The following is a 21,899-nucleotide window of genomic DNA, read 5'->3' as shown; positions in this document are numbered from 1 at the left end:
GGGACGGAACCCAGTTGCAGGCATAAAAGGATTTGGCCATCTTGTTCAAACAACCTGGAGGAAGATTTGTGCCGGTTTAAGATTCACGATTAATCTGTTAAAATTTAAAAGGCAGAAAGTGTTGAAGCATATTAAGGTGTTAAATCGGAGGTTGATGTTATCATAGTCACAAAGACGAGCGATTGGCGGTTTAAGAGGGGACTAATGGTACCTGGCGGGTTATCATTTTCTAAAGTTAAACCGCCTACACTGGTATTGAAGGTACAGATCTGAAGTTGGAAAATAACTAAGTGATGGAAAAACAGGTTTCACAAGTTGGCATGATAATTTTGGATCTACCGTGTGTCAGAAAATGAAAATATATTCAGACCTAAATATTGGTACCGAAGCAGTTGATAAAGGTTCGGATTGGAGTTTCTACTTAAACGAGATGCACTAATGAATAAGAAGGACTATGGCCATCGCTATACAGGATAAATATCGAGGTTTGAATCAAAGAACCACTATGCAGTGATGAACACCAACAAACACCGATGAACGCTCAAACCCTAAATGACAGATCTATGGCGGAAGAAAGGAAGGCTTACTGATGTTGATGGAACAGCGGAGAGGCGCCACGATTTTCTGGTGCGTTCAGGGTGATGCAACGGCCGGAGTTGAGGTCGAAGACGAGGCTTGACGGCGGTGGCTGAGCTCGAAGCGCTAGGGCGACCTGAGGAAGACGATGAGACGAAGAGGCACGGGGGGGAGTGAAAATGACCCCCAACCCTATTTATAAAGTGAATGGATAAGTGGAAAGCGCATGAATCGAGGAGGTCAGAAAACGGATCTGTAGATGTGCAGACGCCTCGATTTTTGGAGATTCATTAAATGAGATACATTAAAAGATTGGGTTCTGTGTAAAGTTAATGGCAGATGATGTCACGGCGGATTATCATGGTCTTGGAAGATGACGTCACGGCGAGTTACAAGGTTTTCGCGAAGGTGTTGAAGAAGGAATTTTTCCAAGTACTGAAGATTGATATGAACAAGTTTAAATCAACCTGGGGCCTAATGTTGGGGATACAACTATTGAGTATAAACCGCCCAGGAGGGGCCGGGTTATGCTCATAGTGAGTTACTCATATTGAAGCCCACGAAGACAAGGAGTATGGCGCTTGAGATTTAACAAGAAGACACAAGGCCCAAAGGTGGATTAGGGCCCGTAGATGTAAACTATCATATGATGTATGACTCGTGTTGTAAGATAGGAAAGGGTAGAAACCGAGCCGGACACGTTTATGAGCCGGCCGGGATTCTGTGAACCGCCAGGCGTCAACTTGTGTATATAAAGGGACGACCCGGCGACGGTTTAGGGACAACAAACAACAGATCGAGAGCCAGGTCAAGCGTATTCGCTCCCTGGTCATGAAAACCCTAGCAATACTACCTCAACTGGATTAGGCCTTTACCTTCACCGCAAGGGGCCGAACGAGTATAAACTCCCCGTGTCCTTTGTCCTGATTAACCCCTTTAAGCTAATCTTGTTGCAATGGCTCCTCGACTAAGTCCTCACACTAGGACATCTGACGTGACTATTCCACGACACAAACAGTTAATTTAACTAAACCGTATGCCCTGAATCGCACATGCAACCAAAATCTGAACCGTGTTTGATGCATCCGTCATCGCAAACATTTTGCACCTTTTTTGATGGGTTTTTTTACACCACCATTTGTGATTATTGCATCGCACACAGTTTCATCGAAGGGTCTCTGATCGTAGTGTCGCGTTAGCAACATCCTGCAGTAGTGGTTGTGCGTAGTTCTATTTGTTCTTGAGGACATCAGAGAAGTGTTGTTATTAGTAATCACGTGAAGTTGATCACCGTTCAATGTTTTGATACTATGTTGTGTTGTTCTTTCTGTAGTGTTCTTATGTGAACGTCGACTACATGACACTTCACCATATTTGGGCCTTTTGGGACGCATCGTGGGATTAGTTTGTAGATGATGGGTTGCGGGAGTGATAGAAGCCTAAAACCCAGTTTATGAATTGTTCTATGAGGGGTTGTTTTGGACCCATATGTTTAATGCTATGGTCCGATTTATCTTAATTACTTCTCTTGTATTTGCGGATGCTTGCATGGAGAGTATAATCATAATTAGGTTATTATTCAAGTAAGAACAATGCATTAGGTCCAGTCCACCCACACAATACTTATCAAGGCAATGAACGCGAAGTTATTGAATCATCGTGAAAGTAACTTGACGATATTCCCATGTGTCCTCGGGAGCGTTTTAATCACTATAAGAAGTATCACCTGCTTGTCCTTAGAACAATTAAGTACTGGGCCACTTGCTGCACCTTGCTACTTTTGTCACTTGTGACTTGTCACTTGATACCAATTATCTTGCAATCGAACTATCTATCAAAATTATCTTACAACACTTGCAGAGAATACCTTGCTAAAAACCGTCTATCAATTTCTCCTGATCCTCATTGGGTTTGACACTCTTACTTACTGAAAGGACTATGATTGATCCCCTATACTTGTCGGTCATCACACCACAACTTCGCTCTTATCGAAGCTGATCTTAAGGCCCGAGACGGTCTCAAAGCATAGGAGAAAGAACTTGAGACTAATGATATTCAGCTCTGAGTCCTCCCCCATGATCATGGTGTCCTTTGCATACTTGAGATGGGTAACACGACCTCCAGGGATAATATTACGAAACACACCAGAGATGTAGCTTGCCATCCTGGCTTTATTCAGGATATCTGCCAGGGTGTCAACTGCGAGGTTGAAGAGGAGGGGTGAAATAGGATCACACTGCCTCACCTCGCGCTATGACCCAAAATAGGGGGAGAACCACTTCCCAATTAACATTGATGGTGGTGCTACCACTCATGATCATCTACATGATCTGATAACACCAACAATTATCGAACCCTTTCTACTCAAGGACCTGCGGAGGAAGGACAAGTCCAGCCGGTCATACGTTTCTAGAAATCAAACTTAAGAGATACGTCCCTATGGCACTGTACCTGCTTAACCTCATGAACAATCTCATAAAGCACCAAGATCCCATCATGGATATGTCGCCCCTCAGCAAAGGTGAGCTAGTAAGGATGTGTAAGAAGTTCCACCACTGGGGCAAACCATGTCACACAAACATCAGTGAAGACCTACTGAGGACACTGGTCACCGTGATCTGAAGTGTCACATATCAGTTGCCCAAAAAGTTTAAGGGTCAGGGTAACCACATTAAAACTCAGGCGGGACATGTCCAATGTTCCAATGTAGAACTCTTGCAACATTGGTGTTGGGGAACGTAGTATTTCAAAAAAAACTTGCCTATGCACACGCAAGATCCATCTAGGTGATGCATAGCAACGAGCGGGGAGAGTGTGTCCACGTACCCTCGTAGACCGAAAGCGGAAGCGTTTAGTAACGCGGTTGATGTAGTCAAACGTCTTCACGATCCAACCGATCCAAGTACCGAACGCACGGCACCTCCGGGATCTGCACATGTTCAGCTCGGTGACATCCCTCGTACTCTTGATCCAGCTAAGGCCGAGGGAGAGTTTCATCAGCACGACGACGTGATGACGGTGATGATGAAGCTACCGGCGCAGGGCTTTGCCTAAGCACTACGACGATATGACCAAGGTGGATTATGGTGGAGGGGGGCACCGCACACGGCTAAGACAATGATCAACTTGTGTGTCTATGGGGTGCCCCCTCCCCCGTATATAAATGAGGGAGAGGGGAGGTCGGTCGGCCTCTCTAGGCGCGCCAAGGGGGGAGGAGTCCTCCTCCTAGTGGGAGGACTCCCCCTTTCCTAGTCCCACTAGGAATAGAAGGAAGAGGGGGAAGGAGAAAGTAAAGGGCGGCCGACCCCCTCACCTAATTCAGATTGGTCTTGGGGGGGCGCCCCCTCCTAGGCTACCTTCTCTTCTCTCCCACTAAGGCCCATATACTCCCTGGGGGGTTTCGGTACCCCCCGGTACTCCAGTAAATGCCCGAACTCACCCGAAACCATTTCGATGTCCAAACATAGTCATCCAATGTAGCGACCAGACCTCAAACAGTCTAGCCTCTGTGCATCAGTGTCATCCCTGGATCGGTAATGCTGACACGCACAGTACTTGAAGGATTTATAACAGAGTAGCAATCACACACTTATTACATCGGATAGTCTCTAGAGAGAACTTATTACAATAAATATGGCTTAAGGCCATCTAAATACGATAACAGCAGAAGGCTTGGAAGATAAAGTGAGTCCATCAACTCCAACGGCATCACTGAGTATAAGACCACGACCTATGGCACCTTACTCGTCGTTTGAAAAGTCTGCAACATGAACGTTGCAGCTCGAAAACGGGTCAGCACATGGAATATGCTGGCAAAGTAACACATAGAGAGTAATGAACAGAATAATGCTATCACTACATGCACATATGGCTGGTGGAAAGCTCTATGGTTACAGTTTTGCGAAAAGCCAATTTTTCCCTACAACAAAGGAATAAATTTTCTTTAACTATCATGGTGGTTGTTAAGCATTGAGAAGGTACCTCCAACTCAATCCCAATTAAGAACGTGATTAACCCAATCAAATTAAATTAAGTAACATGATGATGAGATTCACATGATAATCCAAGAACTAGATACTCAAGATGTCCATAACCAGGGACACGGCTAACCATGATTAGATTGTACACTCTGTAGAGGTTTGTGCACTTTTCCCCACAAGACTCGATCTCCTCCGTTGGATTTCTCGCACTTCATGATGTTTGAGAAACGGATGACCGAGACACAGTCTTTCAGAAGCGTTAGCACCTTACGATGGGTAGACAGTTACACCTACTTTCCCCTACATCTGCTAGTCTACCACTGTAAGAGTTCACACGACTTAATCAACTATGCTAGAGCCCATAATAGCTTGTGGCTGCACACGGAAGTTTCTAGCATGAATAATCTTATGATCCCTTTGAGCCTGGGTGGCAGTCCATAGGAGAATCACACGGTACCCCGGGATTTCCAAAAATACAGGCAATCACTGGAATTCCCCAGGTGCCTCAATCCACCCAGATGTATATTGAAGTTGCCACCTTAAGTTGAACCATTAATTAACAATACTCACATCTGTCATGAATACACTCAAACCCAATCCACGTCTACGAGCATAGCATAGCAATATAAGCAAACATAGAAGTAACTCCCAAGGTTTGAATGCAGGGCAATAGGTTCCTACATCATCAACTACTTCCCAATACCCACATGGTATCAATCCTACTCACGCAATGTTTGAGGGTGATACTAATGCATAAAAACTGGGTATGAAAGGGATATGATCAAAGTGTTACTTGCCTTGCTGATGATCCGTGAAACCTAGAGACTCGTAGTAGCACGCTTCGCACTCCGGGTACTCTATCGCAAATAAACAATACATACATAAGCAATCAAGCAAGGATGCACGGGTAAAACTCAAAATAAGAGATCTAACCAGAAAGTTCAACTTAAGAACACCGGTTTGCAAAAAGAATCAAATCGAATGAAGCAACAAAACTCAAACGGCGACAGAAACAAGCTTCGTTTACTAATCTGGACCTAAGTCAAATTTTATAGTAGCAAAAACTTGTTTAAGTTGATTAAACGGAAAGAGGGTTTCGAGACGAAACTCTAGGCACATGAATCGCCTGATTCCGATAAACGAGCGAAAAGTTAAAACGAAAAACAGATCGGAAATCGCGATCGAAAATAATCGTGAAAAATCCAACTGACGAACAGGCTAACGAACAAACGTTCGCTGTCTGCGGCTAAACGACGAAAACCGTTCGTTAAAACGAACGTACGGACGAACGTCCGCAAAATAAATAAACCAAAAAAAACTAAAGCGATCTATATATAAAAAAACAACTGCGGGTTTTATAAAAAAACCGATCGGTTTTCCGGGAAAGACCGACGACGGCGGCTACCTCGGGTCCGGCGGGATTCCGGCGAGGCGCGGGACGGCGGCGGCTCCGGCGGCGGGGTGGCGGTGAGGGCGGGCGGCGGCGGCGGAACGGCGACGGCGGCGGCATTCGGCGGCGCGGGCGGCGGCGTTCGGCGGCTTGGGGTGGGAGAGGTGGCGGCGGGGCGGGGTACTTAAAGGGGTCGGGGGGGCGTCCGACTTGGGGAGGGGGCATCCTCGGGCGGTGGCGGCGGCGCTGACCCGGACTCCGGCGGGAGTCCGGCTCGGCCACGCTCGGGCGAGGCGGCGCGGGCAGGTGGGCCGGCTGGGCCTTCGGCCCAGTTCGGTCCGCGGGCAAAACTTAATTATTATTTTTTATTAAACAATTCCGCCGAAACTTAAATAAATCCTAGCAAAATAAATAAAAATCTAAAAATGCCAAAACAAATTTTCTCCGTGTAAATAAAATATTTAGAACAAGATGAACATTTTCTTGGCCCTAAAATGCAATTTTTGAAAACGTGCAGTTTTTTTCTAATGCAAATAAAATTGCAATAAACTCCAAATAAAATACAAAAAAATTATTTTAATAATTTCCCTCTAATATTTCATTTATTTTGGAGAATTCATTTTATCCCCTCTCATATATTTTAATATGAAATATTTTCGGAGAGAAAATAATTAAAACAAATGATCCTTGTTTCGATATATGATAAAATTCAAATACGAAAATCGTGAAATCCCCAACTCTCTCCGTGGGTCCTTGAGTTGCGTGGAATTGCTAGGATCTAGCCAAGATGCAAATAAAAATATGATATGCAATGATGATCTATTGTATAACATTCCAAATTGAAAATTTGGGATGTTACAAACCTACCCCCCTTAAGATGAATCTCGCCCTCGAGATTGGGGTTGGCTAGAAAATAGGTGAGAGTGGTCCTTCCGTAGATCTTCCTCTCGCTCCCAGGTGGCTTCATCCTCGGTATGGTGGCTCCACTAAACTTTGCAAAACTTGATAACCTTGTTGTGGGTGGCTCGGCTGGCATATTCGAGAATCTTGACTGGTTTCTCCTCATAGGTCAAATCACTATCCAGCTGAATCGCTTCCAGTGGCACTGTATCTCTCAGTGGTATCTCAGCCATCTCCGCGTGGCACTTCTTCAGCTGGGATACGTGGAACACATCATGAACTCCCAACAATCCTTCGGGCAATTCCAACTTGTAAGCAACTTCTCCCATACGCTCCAAAACTTTGTATGGTCCTACAAAACGTGGCGCTAACTTTCCCTTAACTCCAAAGCGCTTCACTCCTCGAAGTGGTGATACTCGAAGATACACTCTGTCTCTGACTTCGTAAACTGTCTCCTTGCGTTTAGAATCCGCATAACTCTTCTGCCTGGACTGGGCTACCTTGAGCCTATCGCGAATCAACTTCACCTTCTGTTCAGACTCTTTAATCAAATCTGGTCCAAACAACTGGCGGTCTCCAACTTCATCCCACAACAACGGTGTCCTGCACCTCCTTCCGTACAGAGCTTCGAAAGGGGCCATCTTCAAACTGGATTTATAAATGTTTTTGTAAGAGAACTCTGCATATGGCAAATTGTCGTCCCACCTAGATCCATAATCTAGCGCACAAGCTCTCAGCATGTCTTCCAAAATCTGATTGACTCTTTCCGTCTGTCCATCTGTTTGCGGGTGAAAAGCTGTACTGAACTCTAGCCTGGTACCCAAAGTTTCATGCAACTGATTCCAAAACTTTGAAGTAAACTGGGTTCCTCTATCTGATACAATGGTCCTCGGAACTCCATGCAGACATACGATCCTGGTCATGTATATCTTTGCCAACTTAGCACTGGTATAAGTGGTCTTTACTGGGATGAAATGAGCTACCTTCGTCAAACGATCGATTACAACCCATATTGAGTCATAGCCTGAACGAGTCCTGGGCAATCCCGTGATAAAATCCATGCCTAGCTTATCCCACTTCCATTCGGGTATCGGCAATGGTTGTAGCAATCCTGCTGGCTTCTGATGCTCTGCCTTCACTCTCTGACATACATCACAAACTCCTACATATTCCGCAATATCCTTCTTCATTTCGGTCCACCAAAAACTGTCCTTTAAATCCAGGTACATCTTGGTATTTCCTGGGTGAATTGAATACGACGAATCATGGGCCTCTTGCAAGATCAACTTCCTGATCTCCTGATCATTGGGCACATATACGCGGTCCTCAAACCATAAGGTATTGTGCTCATCCTCATGAAATCCCTTGGCTTTTCCTTTACTCATCCTTTCCTTTATCTCAGCAATCTCCTTGTCTGTCTTCTGAGCTTCTCTGATCTTATCCATCAAAGTAGACTGAATCTCCAATGCTGCTACAAAGCCTCTTGGAGCTATTTCCAAACATAGTTCACGAAGATCTTTGGCTAACTCCTTGGGTAACTCTCCGGTCATGAGTGTGTTGACATGGCTCTTGCGGCTCAACGCATCAGCTACTACGTTAGCCTTCCCTGGGTGATAATGCAATCTCATATCATAATCCTTAATGAGCTCCAACCATCTCCTTTGCCTAAGATTCAACTCCTTCTGTGTGAAAATGTACTTCAAACTCTTGTGATCCGTGTACACCTCACAATGGTTTCCGCTGAGAAAATGCCTCCATGTCTTCAAAGCACGCACTACGGCTGCTAACTCCAAATCATGTGTAGCATAATTCAACTCATGGGGTTTAAGCTGTCGTGAGGCATACGAAACAAATCTTCCCTCCTGCATTAGCACTGCTCCAAGTCCTCGACGAGAAGCGTCGCAATATACTTCATAATCCTTGCGTTGATCTGGCAGAATCAACACTGGCGCTGTAACTAAACGTTTCTTCAACTCCTAGAAACTAGCCTCACATTCCTCCGTCCAATTGAACTTGGTGTCCTTCTTCAACAACTCGGTCATAGGTTTTGCAATCTTCGAGAAATTCTCAATGAATCTCCGGTAGTATCCTGCGAGTCTAAGAAAACTCCGGATCTCTCCAACTGACGTGGGTGATTCCCAATTTGTCACAGTGTTAACCTTGGTGGGATCTACTGCTATTCCTTCTCCGGATATAACATGTCCAAGGAATCCAACTTCCTTTAACCAAAACTCGCACTTGCTGAACTTGGCATATAACTGATGTTCTCTGAGCTTTCCAAGTACCAAACGCAAATGCTCCTTATGCTCTTCTTCATTCTTCAAATAGACCAGAATATCATCAATGAACACTATGACGAACTTATCCAAAAACTCCATAAACACTTTGTTCATCATGTTCATGAAATAGGCAGGTGCGTTAGTCAGGCCAAATGACATAACGGTGTACTCATATAGCCCATACCTTGTGGTAAAAGCTGTCTTGGGTATATCCAGCTCTCGAATCTTCAACTGGTGGTATCCTGATCGCAAATCAATCTTGGAAAATACTTTAGCTCCTTGTAGTCGGTCAAACAGATCATTGATCATCGGCAGTGGGTACTTGTTCTTGATTGTTACTTCATTCAATCCACGATAATCAACAACCATCCTCAACGATTCATCTTTCTTCTCCACTAGAAGTACTGGTGATCCCCAAGGTGACGAACTTGGGTGAATATATCCTTTATCCAGTAACTCCTTAATGTGCTTCTTAATTTCTTCCAAATCCTTAGAGGGCATCCTATACGGTCTCTTAGATATCAGCCCTGTGCCTGGCAAAAGCTCAATCAAAAACTCAATGTCTCTATCCGGTGGCATGCCTGGCAACTCCTCTGGAAATACGTCAGGGAAATCCTTCACCACTGGCACTTCCTCCTGTGCAACTCTTGATAAGGAATTCACTTGAGTCCTCTTCGGCACATGCCGGGATACATACTTAATCCTTCTTCCTTCTGGGGTAGTAAGCAAGATCGTCTTACTGCCGCAATCGATGTTTCCTCCATACATCGATAGCCAATCCATTCCCAAAATCACATCCAAACCTTGCGACTCCAAAACTATTAGGTCTGAGGGGAAAACATGCCTACCTATGGCCAATGGCATCTGAAAACATCCTTGGCTTGCCATATATTCTGCTCCTGGTGAGGTTACTAACATAGGTGTTCTAAGAACTTTGGTGGGTAACTTATACTTATCCACAAATCCCCTTGATATGTATGAATGTGATGCACCAGTATCAAAAAGAACGACTGCAGTAAATGACTTAACCAAAAACTTACCTATTACTGCATCAGGCTGTGCTTCCACCTCCTCCACATTAACGTGGTTCACTTGTCCTGTGTTGAAAGGGTTCGGCTTCTTCCCCGAGCTTCCGTTGCCATTCCCATTCTTAGCTTCAGGACATTCATTGGCGTAATGTCCAGTCTTCTGGCATTTGTAGCAAGTGACGTGGCTCAGATCCTTCTTGGCTAGGGTTGATGGGTTGGTACGGTTCTGTCCGTTGCTTCCTCCGTTCCCATTGCCATTCTTGGGGCCACTATGATTGTGCAAGCTCCCTCCATTGTGATTGTGACCTCCGTGGTTATGTTGAAGGTGTCCTCCCGAGTTCGGGGTAAAACGAGGCTTCTGATGAGCTCCTGTACTGTACTTTCCTTGTCCATACTTCCCCTTACGGCTCTCAATCTACTGCTGCTTCCCTTCAATCATGAGAGCTCTATCTACCAACTCCTGGTAGTTGTTAAAAGTTGCCACCATCAACTGCATGGTCAGCTCACCATTCAGTCCTTCCAGAAACTTCTCCTGCTTAGCTGCATCCGTAGCAACGTCATCTGGGGCATAACATGCTAACTTACTGAAATCCTCCACGTATTGGCCAACGGTACGTCCTCCTTGGCGTAAGTTGCGAAACTCACGTTTCTTCATGGCCATAGCTCCTGCTGAAACATGCGCAGTACGGAAAGCTTGCTGAAACTGGTCCCATGTGACAGTGTCAATGGGGTGAGTGGCTGTGTAATTCTCCCACCATGATGCTGCGGGTCCATCAAGCTGATGTGCGGCAAAACGCACTCTCTCCGCATCTGTGCATCCCGCAGTGGTCAATTCCCTTCCAATCTTGCGGAGCCAATCATCTGCAACAATCGGCTCGGTGCCACTGGAGAACACCGGTGGATTCAGCCTAAGAAAACAGGCTAAGTGGTCAACTGGTGGGGGTGGTGGTGGGTTGTTGTTGTTGTTGTTGCCTTGGTTCTAAACTAGCACTTGCATCAGGGCATTCTGCTGCTGAATCAACTGAGTGATCTCCGGTGGGAAAACAAATCCGGTGTCGCGTCTCGGAGGCATCTGATGGGTTTAGAAAAGATGAGAAATAGGATATAATGATATCTAGAGGGAAAACACTACCCATATGCACATGAGACAAACACAATCATATCACTCCAATCAATTCAAACAAGGCATACAATCGATCTAACTATCATTACAAAGTGCTTGGACTATACTATATACATGGGGAAAATACTACTACTAATTTGGTGGTCTACTAGAAAAATTGATCGGTCGAAGACTCCATGATATCTGCTCCGGCTTCATCCTCCAAATCATCATCACTGGGGTCCGAGTCGGTGTCGTCGATGATGATGTAGTTCTCCGGGCAAGTAGAATCGTCATCTTCTCCTCCTGGCGCAGGGTCTCCCATGAATACTCCAATCTTCTTTATCAGGTCGTCATTCTTCTCCAATAATGTTGCGATTTCCTCCTCATATCCATCGTGTGTAGCCTTGAGTTCTTCCTCCAGTTCTGTGATCCTTGTCATCGCTTTCTTCAAATCCGCCATGCCTGCGCACATCTGGTTCTGCTGGCGACGAATGTGCTGGTTTAACTCCTGGATGAAAGAGGCAATCGATCTAACCTTCCTGGTACTGATCATCTCCCATTGCTCATCTCGGTGCCCACAAATCTGGTAGATAGTATCCTTGAGATCCTTGTGGTACACTTCTCCAATGCGTCCCATGGTGATGTGGGCTGCCATGCTCTGGCCTAGACTCCAGGTTGGTGCATCAAAGGAAAACTCTATGGGCTCAGTGACTGGCATGAACGTCCTTCCTGGAACTTGAACTTGAATCATCCAGCGCTCCTCTTCTGGTAGTGTGGCGTTGTAGGTCCCGGTGAAGCTTGCTATTCTGATGTTCAGGTACCTAGTAACTTCCTTCAAGTGTCATCCAAAAGGTGTATCCTCATCCGGTTGCGCGAACTTGTTCCTTCCATCCGCCATCCTAAAAGAGTGGAAGAAAAGAGAGGAGTCAGAAATGAGAATAGAGTAGTGATCTAGGGCTTTAGCTTAGTGGCCGTGTCCTACGGTCAGCGTGTGCTCTGATACCATCTTGTAGCGACCAGACCTCAAACAGTCTAGCCTCTGTGCATCAGTGTCATCCCTGGATCGGTAATGCTGACACGCACAGTACTTGAAGGATTTATAACAGAGTAGCAATCACACACTTATTACATCAGAGAGTCTCTAGAGAGAACTTATTACCATAAATATGGCTTAAGGCCATCTAAATACGATAACAGCGGAAGGCTTGGAAGATAAAGTGAGTCTGTCGGGTGGTAGGTGCGACATATGCCAACCGGTGGCTTATCATGGTGGGTGCCAGTAAGACGTTGCCGGTGCCTGGAAACGGGATGAGGCGGAGACATGCACGCCGGCGAATCTTACCTAGGTTCGGGGCTCTCCGAGGAGATAACACCCCTAATCCTCCTCTGCGGGGTCTCCGCATGATCAGTAGATCAGAAAGAGTAGCTACAAATGCTCCTAGAGCTGTTGGGTTCAAGGGAGAAGAAGAACAAGGCTAGCTCTTGCTTCCCTCTCTCTATGGTGTGTGTGTAACTCTAAGAAGCCAACCCTTTGCATGGGTGTCCCGGGGGGTTTATATAGGCCTACCCCCGGGGGTACAATTGTAATCCGGCTGGGCGCTGGTCCCAGCCGTCAGTGTCTACGCTCGCCGGCTTCTCCGCCGGCCGTTGGGGCCCGCCGACTGGTGGTCCCGCCGGCTGCCGGCCTCTTGGTCGACAGGCCGGCCCCACCGCCTAGGGTCTTGTCGGCGGCTGCTTACTGTAGCCTCGCCCCTGATGACGAGGGCTCCGTCGAGGTAAGCGTGGCTACAGTGTGCCGCCTCGAGGGCTCTCACTGCAGCCTTACCTCGTCTTGTCTCCTTAATGTGGCACATGCTTCGAGGGAGGGGGTAGCCGGCTTCTGGGGGCCGGCTACGCCCTTGGCCGACTGGGGGAAGCCGGGCCGCCTTCGCGCCTCTCTCTGGCTGAAGGGGCCCGCCGCCCGTGGGCCGTACTGGCGTCTGTCGTGGGTGACGTTGAGGCCAGCATGGCTACAGTGCCGAGCCGGACGGGAGATGGCCGTCCCGTACGGCGTCCTGTGGCCATGCCTGCCTCGGGCTTCGGGGGTAGTGGGCCGCACTGTGGCCACACCCCGTCTTGTCACCGTTATGTGGGTGTAGTTTTGGTGGGTGCAGTCTTGGCCGGCTTCTTGGAGTCGGCGTTCTTCGTGGCCGGCTCTGGGGAGTCGGCGTTCTTCATGGCCGGCTCTGGGGAGTCGGCATCCTCTATGGCCGGTTTCCTGGAGTCGGCCACCCCGTGGTTATCTTGGGGGGAGGTTGCTGAGGATGGGTCGCCTTCTGAGAGTCGGCTTCAGAGGTAGCCGGCCGGGGAAGGCGGCCCAATGCTTGAAATACTTGAAGGCCCAAATGGCCTGATAATTTTTGGAAGAGCCAGGGGTAGTTGGTTAGGCTACCCGTGGCTATTTACTCCGACAGTAGTCCCCGAAGCTGATTGGGCTTCGAGGTTGGGTAGGAGTCGAGAAGCTCGATCAGCTTCCTATCTTGACAAGCCGGCAGCTGGGAGCCGGCCTTGGTTAGGCGCGCCGTCTTGGCCAAAAATTTTGGAGTCGGAGGGCGGGAGCTCGCCAGCGCGTGCACCGGGCCGCGGGCCGGCCACTTGCCGCCTGCGAACCACGTGGCCTCTCTAGGCTAAAAGTCCTACCAGCCCACGCGCGCGACGGGACGTTGCCGCAGGGCGGGGGCCCGCCACGCCCACGCCTGGGCCCAGGCGTGGATTCTCTGCAGCCCGAAACCGCCCGCACGTCTCCCCGCGGCAGTTTCGGCACGCCTTTAGGGCGTAATAATCGCGGGGCGTGGGGGGAGTGGGTGCAGTTAATCCCACGTCTCACCCCACGTCCGGCCTCCCCGGCTTCACCTTGCGAAGCTATAAGTAGGGGGAGGGGGAGAGCGGCAGGCTCTCGCACGCTCCTCCTCTTTCCGCCATCTTCTTCCTCCTGCCGTTTCTTGCAACAGCGCCTCGCCGCCGCGCTCCTCCACTACTCGTTCCTCCGCCGCCGCGCTCGTTTTCGCCATGCCTCCCGCCACGGAGCAGTATGGCGGGGACTGGGACGGCTCCAACGTCCACGAGGATCACGTCGAATTCCTCCGCAAGACGCGGCGGCTGCCCGGCGCGGACAAGGTGGAGGTCCGTCTCGCGCCGGCGAAGGAGATTACGCCGGAGCCGCGGGAGGGCGAGCGGGTGGTCTTCCGCTCGCATTTCTTGCGCGGCATCGGCCTGCCCGTGAGCGCCTTCTTCCGCTCTTGGCTCGAGTTCTACCAGCTCCAGCCGCACCACCTCACCCCGAACGCGGTGGTGCTGCTGTCTGCCTTCGTCACCCTGTGCGAAGGCTACCTCGGCGTCCTCCCTACCCTCGAGCTCTGGGGGGAGTTCTTCCAGTCCAAGCTGGGCACGCGCATGCAGGGCGTGCCGGCTCAGACTGGCGCCTTCATCGCGATGCGGAGGGTGGCTGCCGACAACCCCTTCCCCGTCATCACGCTGATCCAGTCGGTGAAGTTATGGCAAAAGTCGTACTTCTACGTCAGGAACGTCGCCCCGCAGGGCGACTACGTCAACCTGCCGGCTTACGTAGCCGGCCCACCGGCGGGCAGGCGGCCCCAGTGGTCCTACCGGGCCGTGACGCTGACGCCGGCTGGAACCGCAGCCGTCGCCCGAGTGCGAGCGATGACCCAGTCGGAGGGCTTGTCGGGGTCCGACCTGCTGGCCGCCTTCGTCACGCGCCGGGTACTCCCGCTCCAGAGCCGCCCTCATCTGATCTGTCAGATGAGTGGCCAGCTCGATCCGAGCCGGATGTGTACCAAGGACATGCCGCACGACGAGGTGGCCTATATGGTGAACTACCTTGCGAACTGCAAACTCTCCGAAGAGTGGCAGTTCGGCAAGGAGCCATATTGCCGAGCCAATCCGCCGCCTACGGTATGTTCTCCTTGTCTCTTCTTCTTCTCTCAGTTTTGTTGCCGCATTCCTTTTGGCCGACTCTGACTAGTCGGCTTGTTTTCGACAGAGCCCTCTTCCTCGGCCTGCAGGCGGGTCGGACGCGGAGCGCCGATTCGCCCCCTACCGGACGGAGCACGATCTGGAGGACCCCGACTTGGGGGTGGCCGCTATGGATGACAACACCGAGCCGGGTGGTGGCCAAGCCGGCGGCGAAGCAGGCGGCTCCGGGCATGGAGTCAGCTTCGACGACTGGCCGGACGATGATGAGGCCGAAGTCGTCCCGCGCCGTCAGCCGGCGTCTGGCCACGGCGCGGGTTCCTCCGCTGCACTGCCTGCTCGGGGCGGCGGGCAAAAGCGTCGTGCCGCGCAGGGTTTGTTCGGCAGTCGGACGAAGAAGCCCAGGGGCGGGGCGGCGGCGACCAGGCGGGAGGAGGCGGCCGTGAAGGCGGCTCGCTTCCGCAAGACGGTGAAGCAACCACAGGCGGTGTCGGCGTAAGTTCAAACTCCTTCGTGTACTCTTTTTTCTTTCTTTTCTCTGGTGGTTCCTGAATCCTTGTCTTTTTCTCCAAACAACCAGAGCTCCATTGTCGCTCGAGCGGGCCGCCGCCGCCTCCGTCGTTGAGTCGCCGAGGGGGTCTGGGAGCACCACTCGTCGCGTGGACCCCCGAGCCGACCTTCAGGCGGCGACAAAACGGAACGCGCGGGAGGTGCGGGAGGAGCGGGAGGCATGGGAGGCGGAGGCACGGAAGGCGGCCGCCGCCCAGGCGGAACAGGAGGAGGAGGCGGCGAAGGCGCGCGCCGACGCCGCGGCCAAGGCCCAAGCGGAGGCTGCAGCTGCGGCGATGGCGGAGGGGGCCTTGTTGATCACCCCACTACGCGTCGCAGCGCCTGGGGCCCCGGAGCCCCCGCCAGAAGAAGCCGGCGGTGACCAGCCGGGGCTGGAGAGGGACGACGACGTCGTCATCCTAGAGAGGGCGCCGGTGCCGACCCCGCCGGCTGGGACGGCTCAAGGCGGCTGGCCTGATCTGCCACCTGCGCAGTCGGCGGGGGGCGAGCCGGCCGTGAGGACTGAGCTGGCGGTCCGGATGCCGCCGAGCCGGTGCGCGGGGAAGGCTGCGTCGGAACCACAGAAGGCTGCGTCGGAGCCGCAGCCGGCCGCGGACTCCAACTCGTCGGCCTAGGACGTGGAGCTGGCCAGCGTCACCTCGGGGTGGACGCCGGGCGGAGGGACGGCCGTGATGAACGTGGCCGCGCAGGACGTCCGGACCCGGCTCCAGGCCCAGGCTACGGCGCTGAGGCAATACACCGACGAATTCCCTGCGACGCGGGCGGCCATCCGGGTTAGGCTTCTTATCTTGCTTCTTCTTGATCTTGGTTTCTTCCGTGGGGGCGCGTCAGCGCACCCACTGGGTGTAGTCCCCGAGTTCCGAGTCGGCTGCTGAGCAGGCGGCTTGGAACTTCTTAGTGGATTTGGCTTTTGCTATTCTTGTTCTTACTTCGATCTTCTGCCTGTCTTGCAGGACTACCACAATCTTCGTGCGGCTGCCTTCAACTCCCAGGCTCGGGAGCTGACCCAGAAGACCGCTGACCTAACTGAGAGCCGGGGTAAGTGCTTTGTTCTTTATCTCACGTGGGGGCGCGTCAGCGCACCCACTGGGTGTAGTCCCCGAGATTCGGGTCGACTGCTGAGCAGTCGGGTCGGATCTTCCTTGACGACTTCCTCTTATTGTTTCTTCTTTTTCTGCCGTCCCTGCAGCGGCCGACGCCGGTCTGAGGGCACAGCCGGGAGAGTCTCAGACTGCCCTTCGTGCCAAGGAGGCCGAGCTTGCCGCCTTGGTGCAGGAACGCGACCGCCTGGCCAAGAGGTTGGCCGACTAGGAGGAGGGCCACAAGGCGGCTCTGACGGCGGTGCAGGACCGTGAGGCCACCCTCCAGGCCGAGTACGAGACAGAAGCAGCTGGCTGGGCTGAAGCAAGGCAGACTCTGATCAATGGCTATGGTCAAATCGAAGATCTGGTTGACGGTAAGCCACCTACTTCTTCGTCCTTTCTTGCCGTCTGCCGCTTTTGGCTCGTTTTCTGACTTGGTGTTTTCTCTTCTTTCTCTTTCTTTCTTGCGTAGAGTACTTCCCTGGCTACTCTACCACCGCCAACCAGATCATCGAGGCCCGCCGCCAAGCGCGAAGGCAGGGTGGCTTCGAGATCGCACCGAGCACTGGCCGTTCGCTGGAGGAGCAGCTCTTGGCGATCCAGGCCCGTCTCCAGCTGGCTCACCAACTGCTCCGTCGGCTTCAGCATGCCGGGCGCAAGTATTGGCTGCCCTCTGGCCCGGCGAAGTGGTTCCTCGTACCCCCAGTCGGACTGCCGACTGGCTGGAGGTGGCAGTCGGGCGCTTTGAAGCCTGGAAGGCCTCGGCAGCTCGGTCCGGCGCCAGGCGGGCGCTGGAGTTCGTCAAGGCCTGGTACCCCGGCCTGAGTCTGGACCAGCTGGCTACCTGGCGGCAGCAAGCCGACACGGAGCTGGAGCCGGCGCGGCCGGCTATCATCCGGCGGGCTTCGGCGATCGCCGACTACACCGACACCGGCGTCTTCGCCCCTGAGGTGGATGACAACGGCGTCGCCCAGATGGAGGAGTGGTTCGGGCTGAACCCGGCAGACGGTGAAGACTCGGTGGAGGAGATCGACTCCAGCGACGAGGGCGAGGAGGAGGAGGAGGAGGGTGAAGATGCCGAGCCGGATGGTGGAGCGGCCGACCAGCCTCAGCCTGACCGCGCCTCCAACACCACGTCACGCGCGGGTGCGTCGCCTGCCACTGGTGGTGACCAAGCCGAGACCCGCTAGTCGGCCACTCCTTCAGCCGGCGACGCCATCTCCACCGACCAGCCTGGCTCCCGCACCGCGCCTTAGTCTAGTCTGCTATCTTTTGTTTTCCTGTCTTGTCACTTTTGGAACAATATTCTGTTAAGTCTGCACAATTCCACCCACTAGGGTGTATTCGAACTATGTCGATTGCCGGCCTGTTGGGGGCTTTATATGTATATATAACTTATGCATGCATTTGGCTTTTCCTTGTTCTTTGCTTTTCATCCTTCTGCTGTTTCCTTTGCCGCCCTCCCTTGGTTGCCGCCTCCCCAGACAGACAGTTGCTTGCAATCTGTTGCTGGAGAAGTGCTTGGCCGATTGGGAGGGCAAGTACTCTAGCTTTGTTGGATTAGAGCTAAGTGTTTAGGAAGCCGGCCAGCCGGCTGTTCTGACAGCCGGCAAGCGTGGTTGGAGGCCGTCTTTTCGCTATATAAGTTCGTTGGTCCTTAGTCGTTTTTCGTGTGGGCATCCTTTCTGCCTTGTCTCTTGCTAGTCGGACAGTCGGTTCTTCGAGCTGCGACTTTCAACAAGAGAGGACTCGGGAGCCAGCACACTACTTGTCTGACTTCAGGTAGAACTTTTAATATAGTTCAAGGCGGCCAGTCCCCGGGCCGACTGGTCGAACCCGGTGCCAGACAAGAAATCAAATGTAATGATACATTCGTGGATATGACACTCGTCATTCATAGATAAATAAAGGCAGTCCCCGAGTACTGTTCGGGGGGCCTGTTGGTTTGTTCTTAATACAAAAGGGTAGCATGATACATACTGCTTTCAACTGTAAAATCTTCTCAGGAGGTTTGCGTTCCATGGTCGCTCCGACTCCTTGCCGGAGTCATCTCTCTTGCGTGCTCTTGGCAAAATTCGTGCCGTTGTCGGTGATGATGTTGTGCGGCACGCCGTACCGAGTGGTGATGTCGGTGATGAATGTTACGGCAGTCGGCCCGTTCAGCTTCTTGATCGGCTTCGCTTCGATCCACTTTGTGAACTTGTCCACGGCGACAAGTAGATGTGTCAAGCCGCCGCGGGCTGTCTTGAAAGGGCCCACCATGTCCAGTCCCCAGACGGCAAAGGGCCAGGTGAGGGGAATGGTCTTGAGTGCAGAAGCCGGCAGGTGTTGCTTGGAACTGAAGACTTGGCATCCTCTGCAGCTCTTGACTATCTCTTTGGCATCTTCCAAGGCAGTCGGCCAGAAGAACCCATGGCGGAAAGCCTTGGCCACAAGTGATCTTGAGGCTGCGTGGTGGCCGCACTCGCCTTGGTGGATATCCTTGAGGATTGCCACTCCTTTTTCTGGCTCGACACAGCGCTGGAAGACTCTAGTGACGCTGCGCTTCACAAGCTCTCTGTTGATTATTGCATATGCTCCGGCTCGTCGTTGCACTAGTCTTGTTGAGATCTCATCAGCCGGCAGCTCTCTACTGACTAGGAATCTGAGGATGGGCTGAGCCCAAGATGGAGCTGTGACTTCTTCTTCTGTTAGCGTAGCCACCATGACTCGGGTGGGTGGGTTGGGTGGCGTGGGGTTGGAGTCGGCCACCGCTTCTTGCGTTGCTGCAGTCCCCGGGCCGACTGCTGCAGTCCTCGGGCCGGGTTCTGAAGTCTCCGAGCCGGGTGCGACTACGGCAGTCCCCGGGCCAGTTGTCGAAGTCCCTGTGCTGCCTGCGGGGTTCCTCCAGTCAGATCCGGCTGCATCTGGCACAGGCGGTACGAAGATAGAGTCTGACTCTAGAGACGGCTTGATGGACGGCTTGAGGAGGCGCTGGAGGGAGACGCCAGTCGGTATGGCTTGTCGGGTGGAGCCGATCCGTGCTAGGGCATCTGCTTGGTCGTTGTCGGCCCTTGGCATGTGAAGGAACTCGCACCCTTCAAAGTACCCGCTGATCTGCTGGACGAGGAATCGATAGCTCGCCATGTTCGCATCCTTGGCGTCCCAGTCGCCAGACGACTGCTGGACCACCAAGTCTGAGTCGCCGTAACACAGGATCCGGCGTATGCCGAGCTCTTTGGCTAGCCAGAGCCCATGTACGAGCACTTCATACTCGGCCACGTTGTTGGAGGCAGCGAAGTGGATCTGCAGCGTGTACTTGAGCTTGTCGCCTTTGGGAGAGGTGAGGACGATGCCGGCTCCCAAGCCGGTGCACATCTTGGACCCGTCAAAGTGCATCCGCCAATGGGTAGAGTCGGGAGCCGGCGGTAGGTACTGGGTCTCGGCCCAGTCGACGAGGAAGTCGGCCAATGCTTGGGACTTGATGGCGGTGCGGGGTTGGTAGAAGATCGTGTATGGTGCCAATGCAATGGCCCACTTAGCCACCCGGCCGGATGCGTCCCGGCTGCCTATGATCTCGGCGAGCGGGGCGGTGCACACGACCGTGATGGGATGCTCTTGGAAGTAGGGCTTCAGTTTCTTGGCGGCGAAGTATACCCCATAGCACATCTTCTGGTAATGCGGGTAGTTCTGCTTTGAGCTGGATAGCACTTCGCTGAGATAGTACACCGGCCTCTGGACTAGCTGGTCAGCATTTTCTTCAACTCCTGGAAGGCTTGGTCGGCTTGGTCATTCCACTCGAAGTGAGTGGACTTCTTCATGAGTCGGTACAGGGGGAGAGCCTTCTCTCCTAGTCGGCTGATAAAGCGATTCAGGGAGGCCAAGCACCCGGTGAACTTCTGCACATCTCGCAGTTTGGTGGGAATCTCCATCCTCTCGATGGCCTTGATCTTCACAGGGTTGCACTCGATGCCGCGTTCGGAGACCAGGAAGCCTAGCAGCTGGCCGACTGGTACTCCGAACACGCACTTCTCGGGGTTGAGCTTGATTTGGAATCGGCCCAAGTTGGCGAATGTTTCTTTGAGATCTTCCAGCAGGGTGCCGCGCTTCTCTGTCTTCACCACAATGTCGTCTACATAGACGTGGGCATTTCTGCCGAGTTGTTTCAGGAGGCATTTCTGCATGCAACGCTGAAAAGTGGCACCGGCATTCCTCAAGCCGAATGTCATAGTCAGGTAGCAGAAAGCTCCAAATGGTGTGATGAAGGCAGTCTTCAGGCGGTCAGCTGGGTCCAACTTGATCTGATGGTACCCTGAGTAGGCATCCAAAAAACTCAACAGCTCGCATCCGGCTGTGGAGTCTATCACTTGGTCAATCCGTGGCAGAGCAAACGGATCCTTGGGGCAGGCCTTGTTCAGGCTGGTGTAGTCTATACACATACGCCACTTGTTATTCTTCTTCAATACCAGAACTGGGTTGGCAAGCCACTCTGGAAAAAACACTTCCATGATAAAGCCAGCGGCAAGGAGCCGGGCTATCTCTTCTCCTACGATTCTTCGCTTCTCTTCTGACAGTCGGCGGAGGGGTTGCTTGACCGGCTTCGCGTCGGCTCGGACATGTAATTTGTGCTCGGCGAAATCCTTCGGGACACCCGGCATGTCCTTTGGGGACCATGCAAAAATGTCTCGATTCTCACGGAGGAAGTCGACGAGCTCGCCTTCCTATTTACTGTCCAAGTTCGCCCCAATGACAGCAAACCTCTCCGGATTCTCCGGGTCCAGAGGTATCTTCTTCGTCTCTTTGGCAGGCTGGAAGGAGCCCTGCGCATCACAATCTTTGGGGTTGGGGGACAGGGCCGGCTGCTTGCCGGCCATGGCCACAACCCGCTCCAGCATCTTCTTCTCTTCTGCCACTACGAGGGACTCGGCCAGCCGGCTACTGGCCATGGCGCACTTGATGGACTTCTTGTAATCGCCGGCTACCGTGATGATCCCCTTCGAGCTCGGCATCTTCATCTTCAGGTAGGCGTAGTGGGGCACAG

Source organism: Triticum aestivum, chromosome 1D (assembly GCF_018294505.1).
Source record: "Triticum aestivum cultivar Chinese Spring chromosome 1D, IWGSC CS RefSeq v2.1, whole genome shotgun sequence".
Taxonomy (NCBI): Eukaryota; Viridiplantae; Streptophyta; class Magnoliopsida; order Poales; family Poaceae; genus Triticum; species Triticum aestivum.
Note: the sequence above shows the minus strand (reverse complement) of the source record.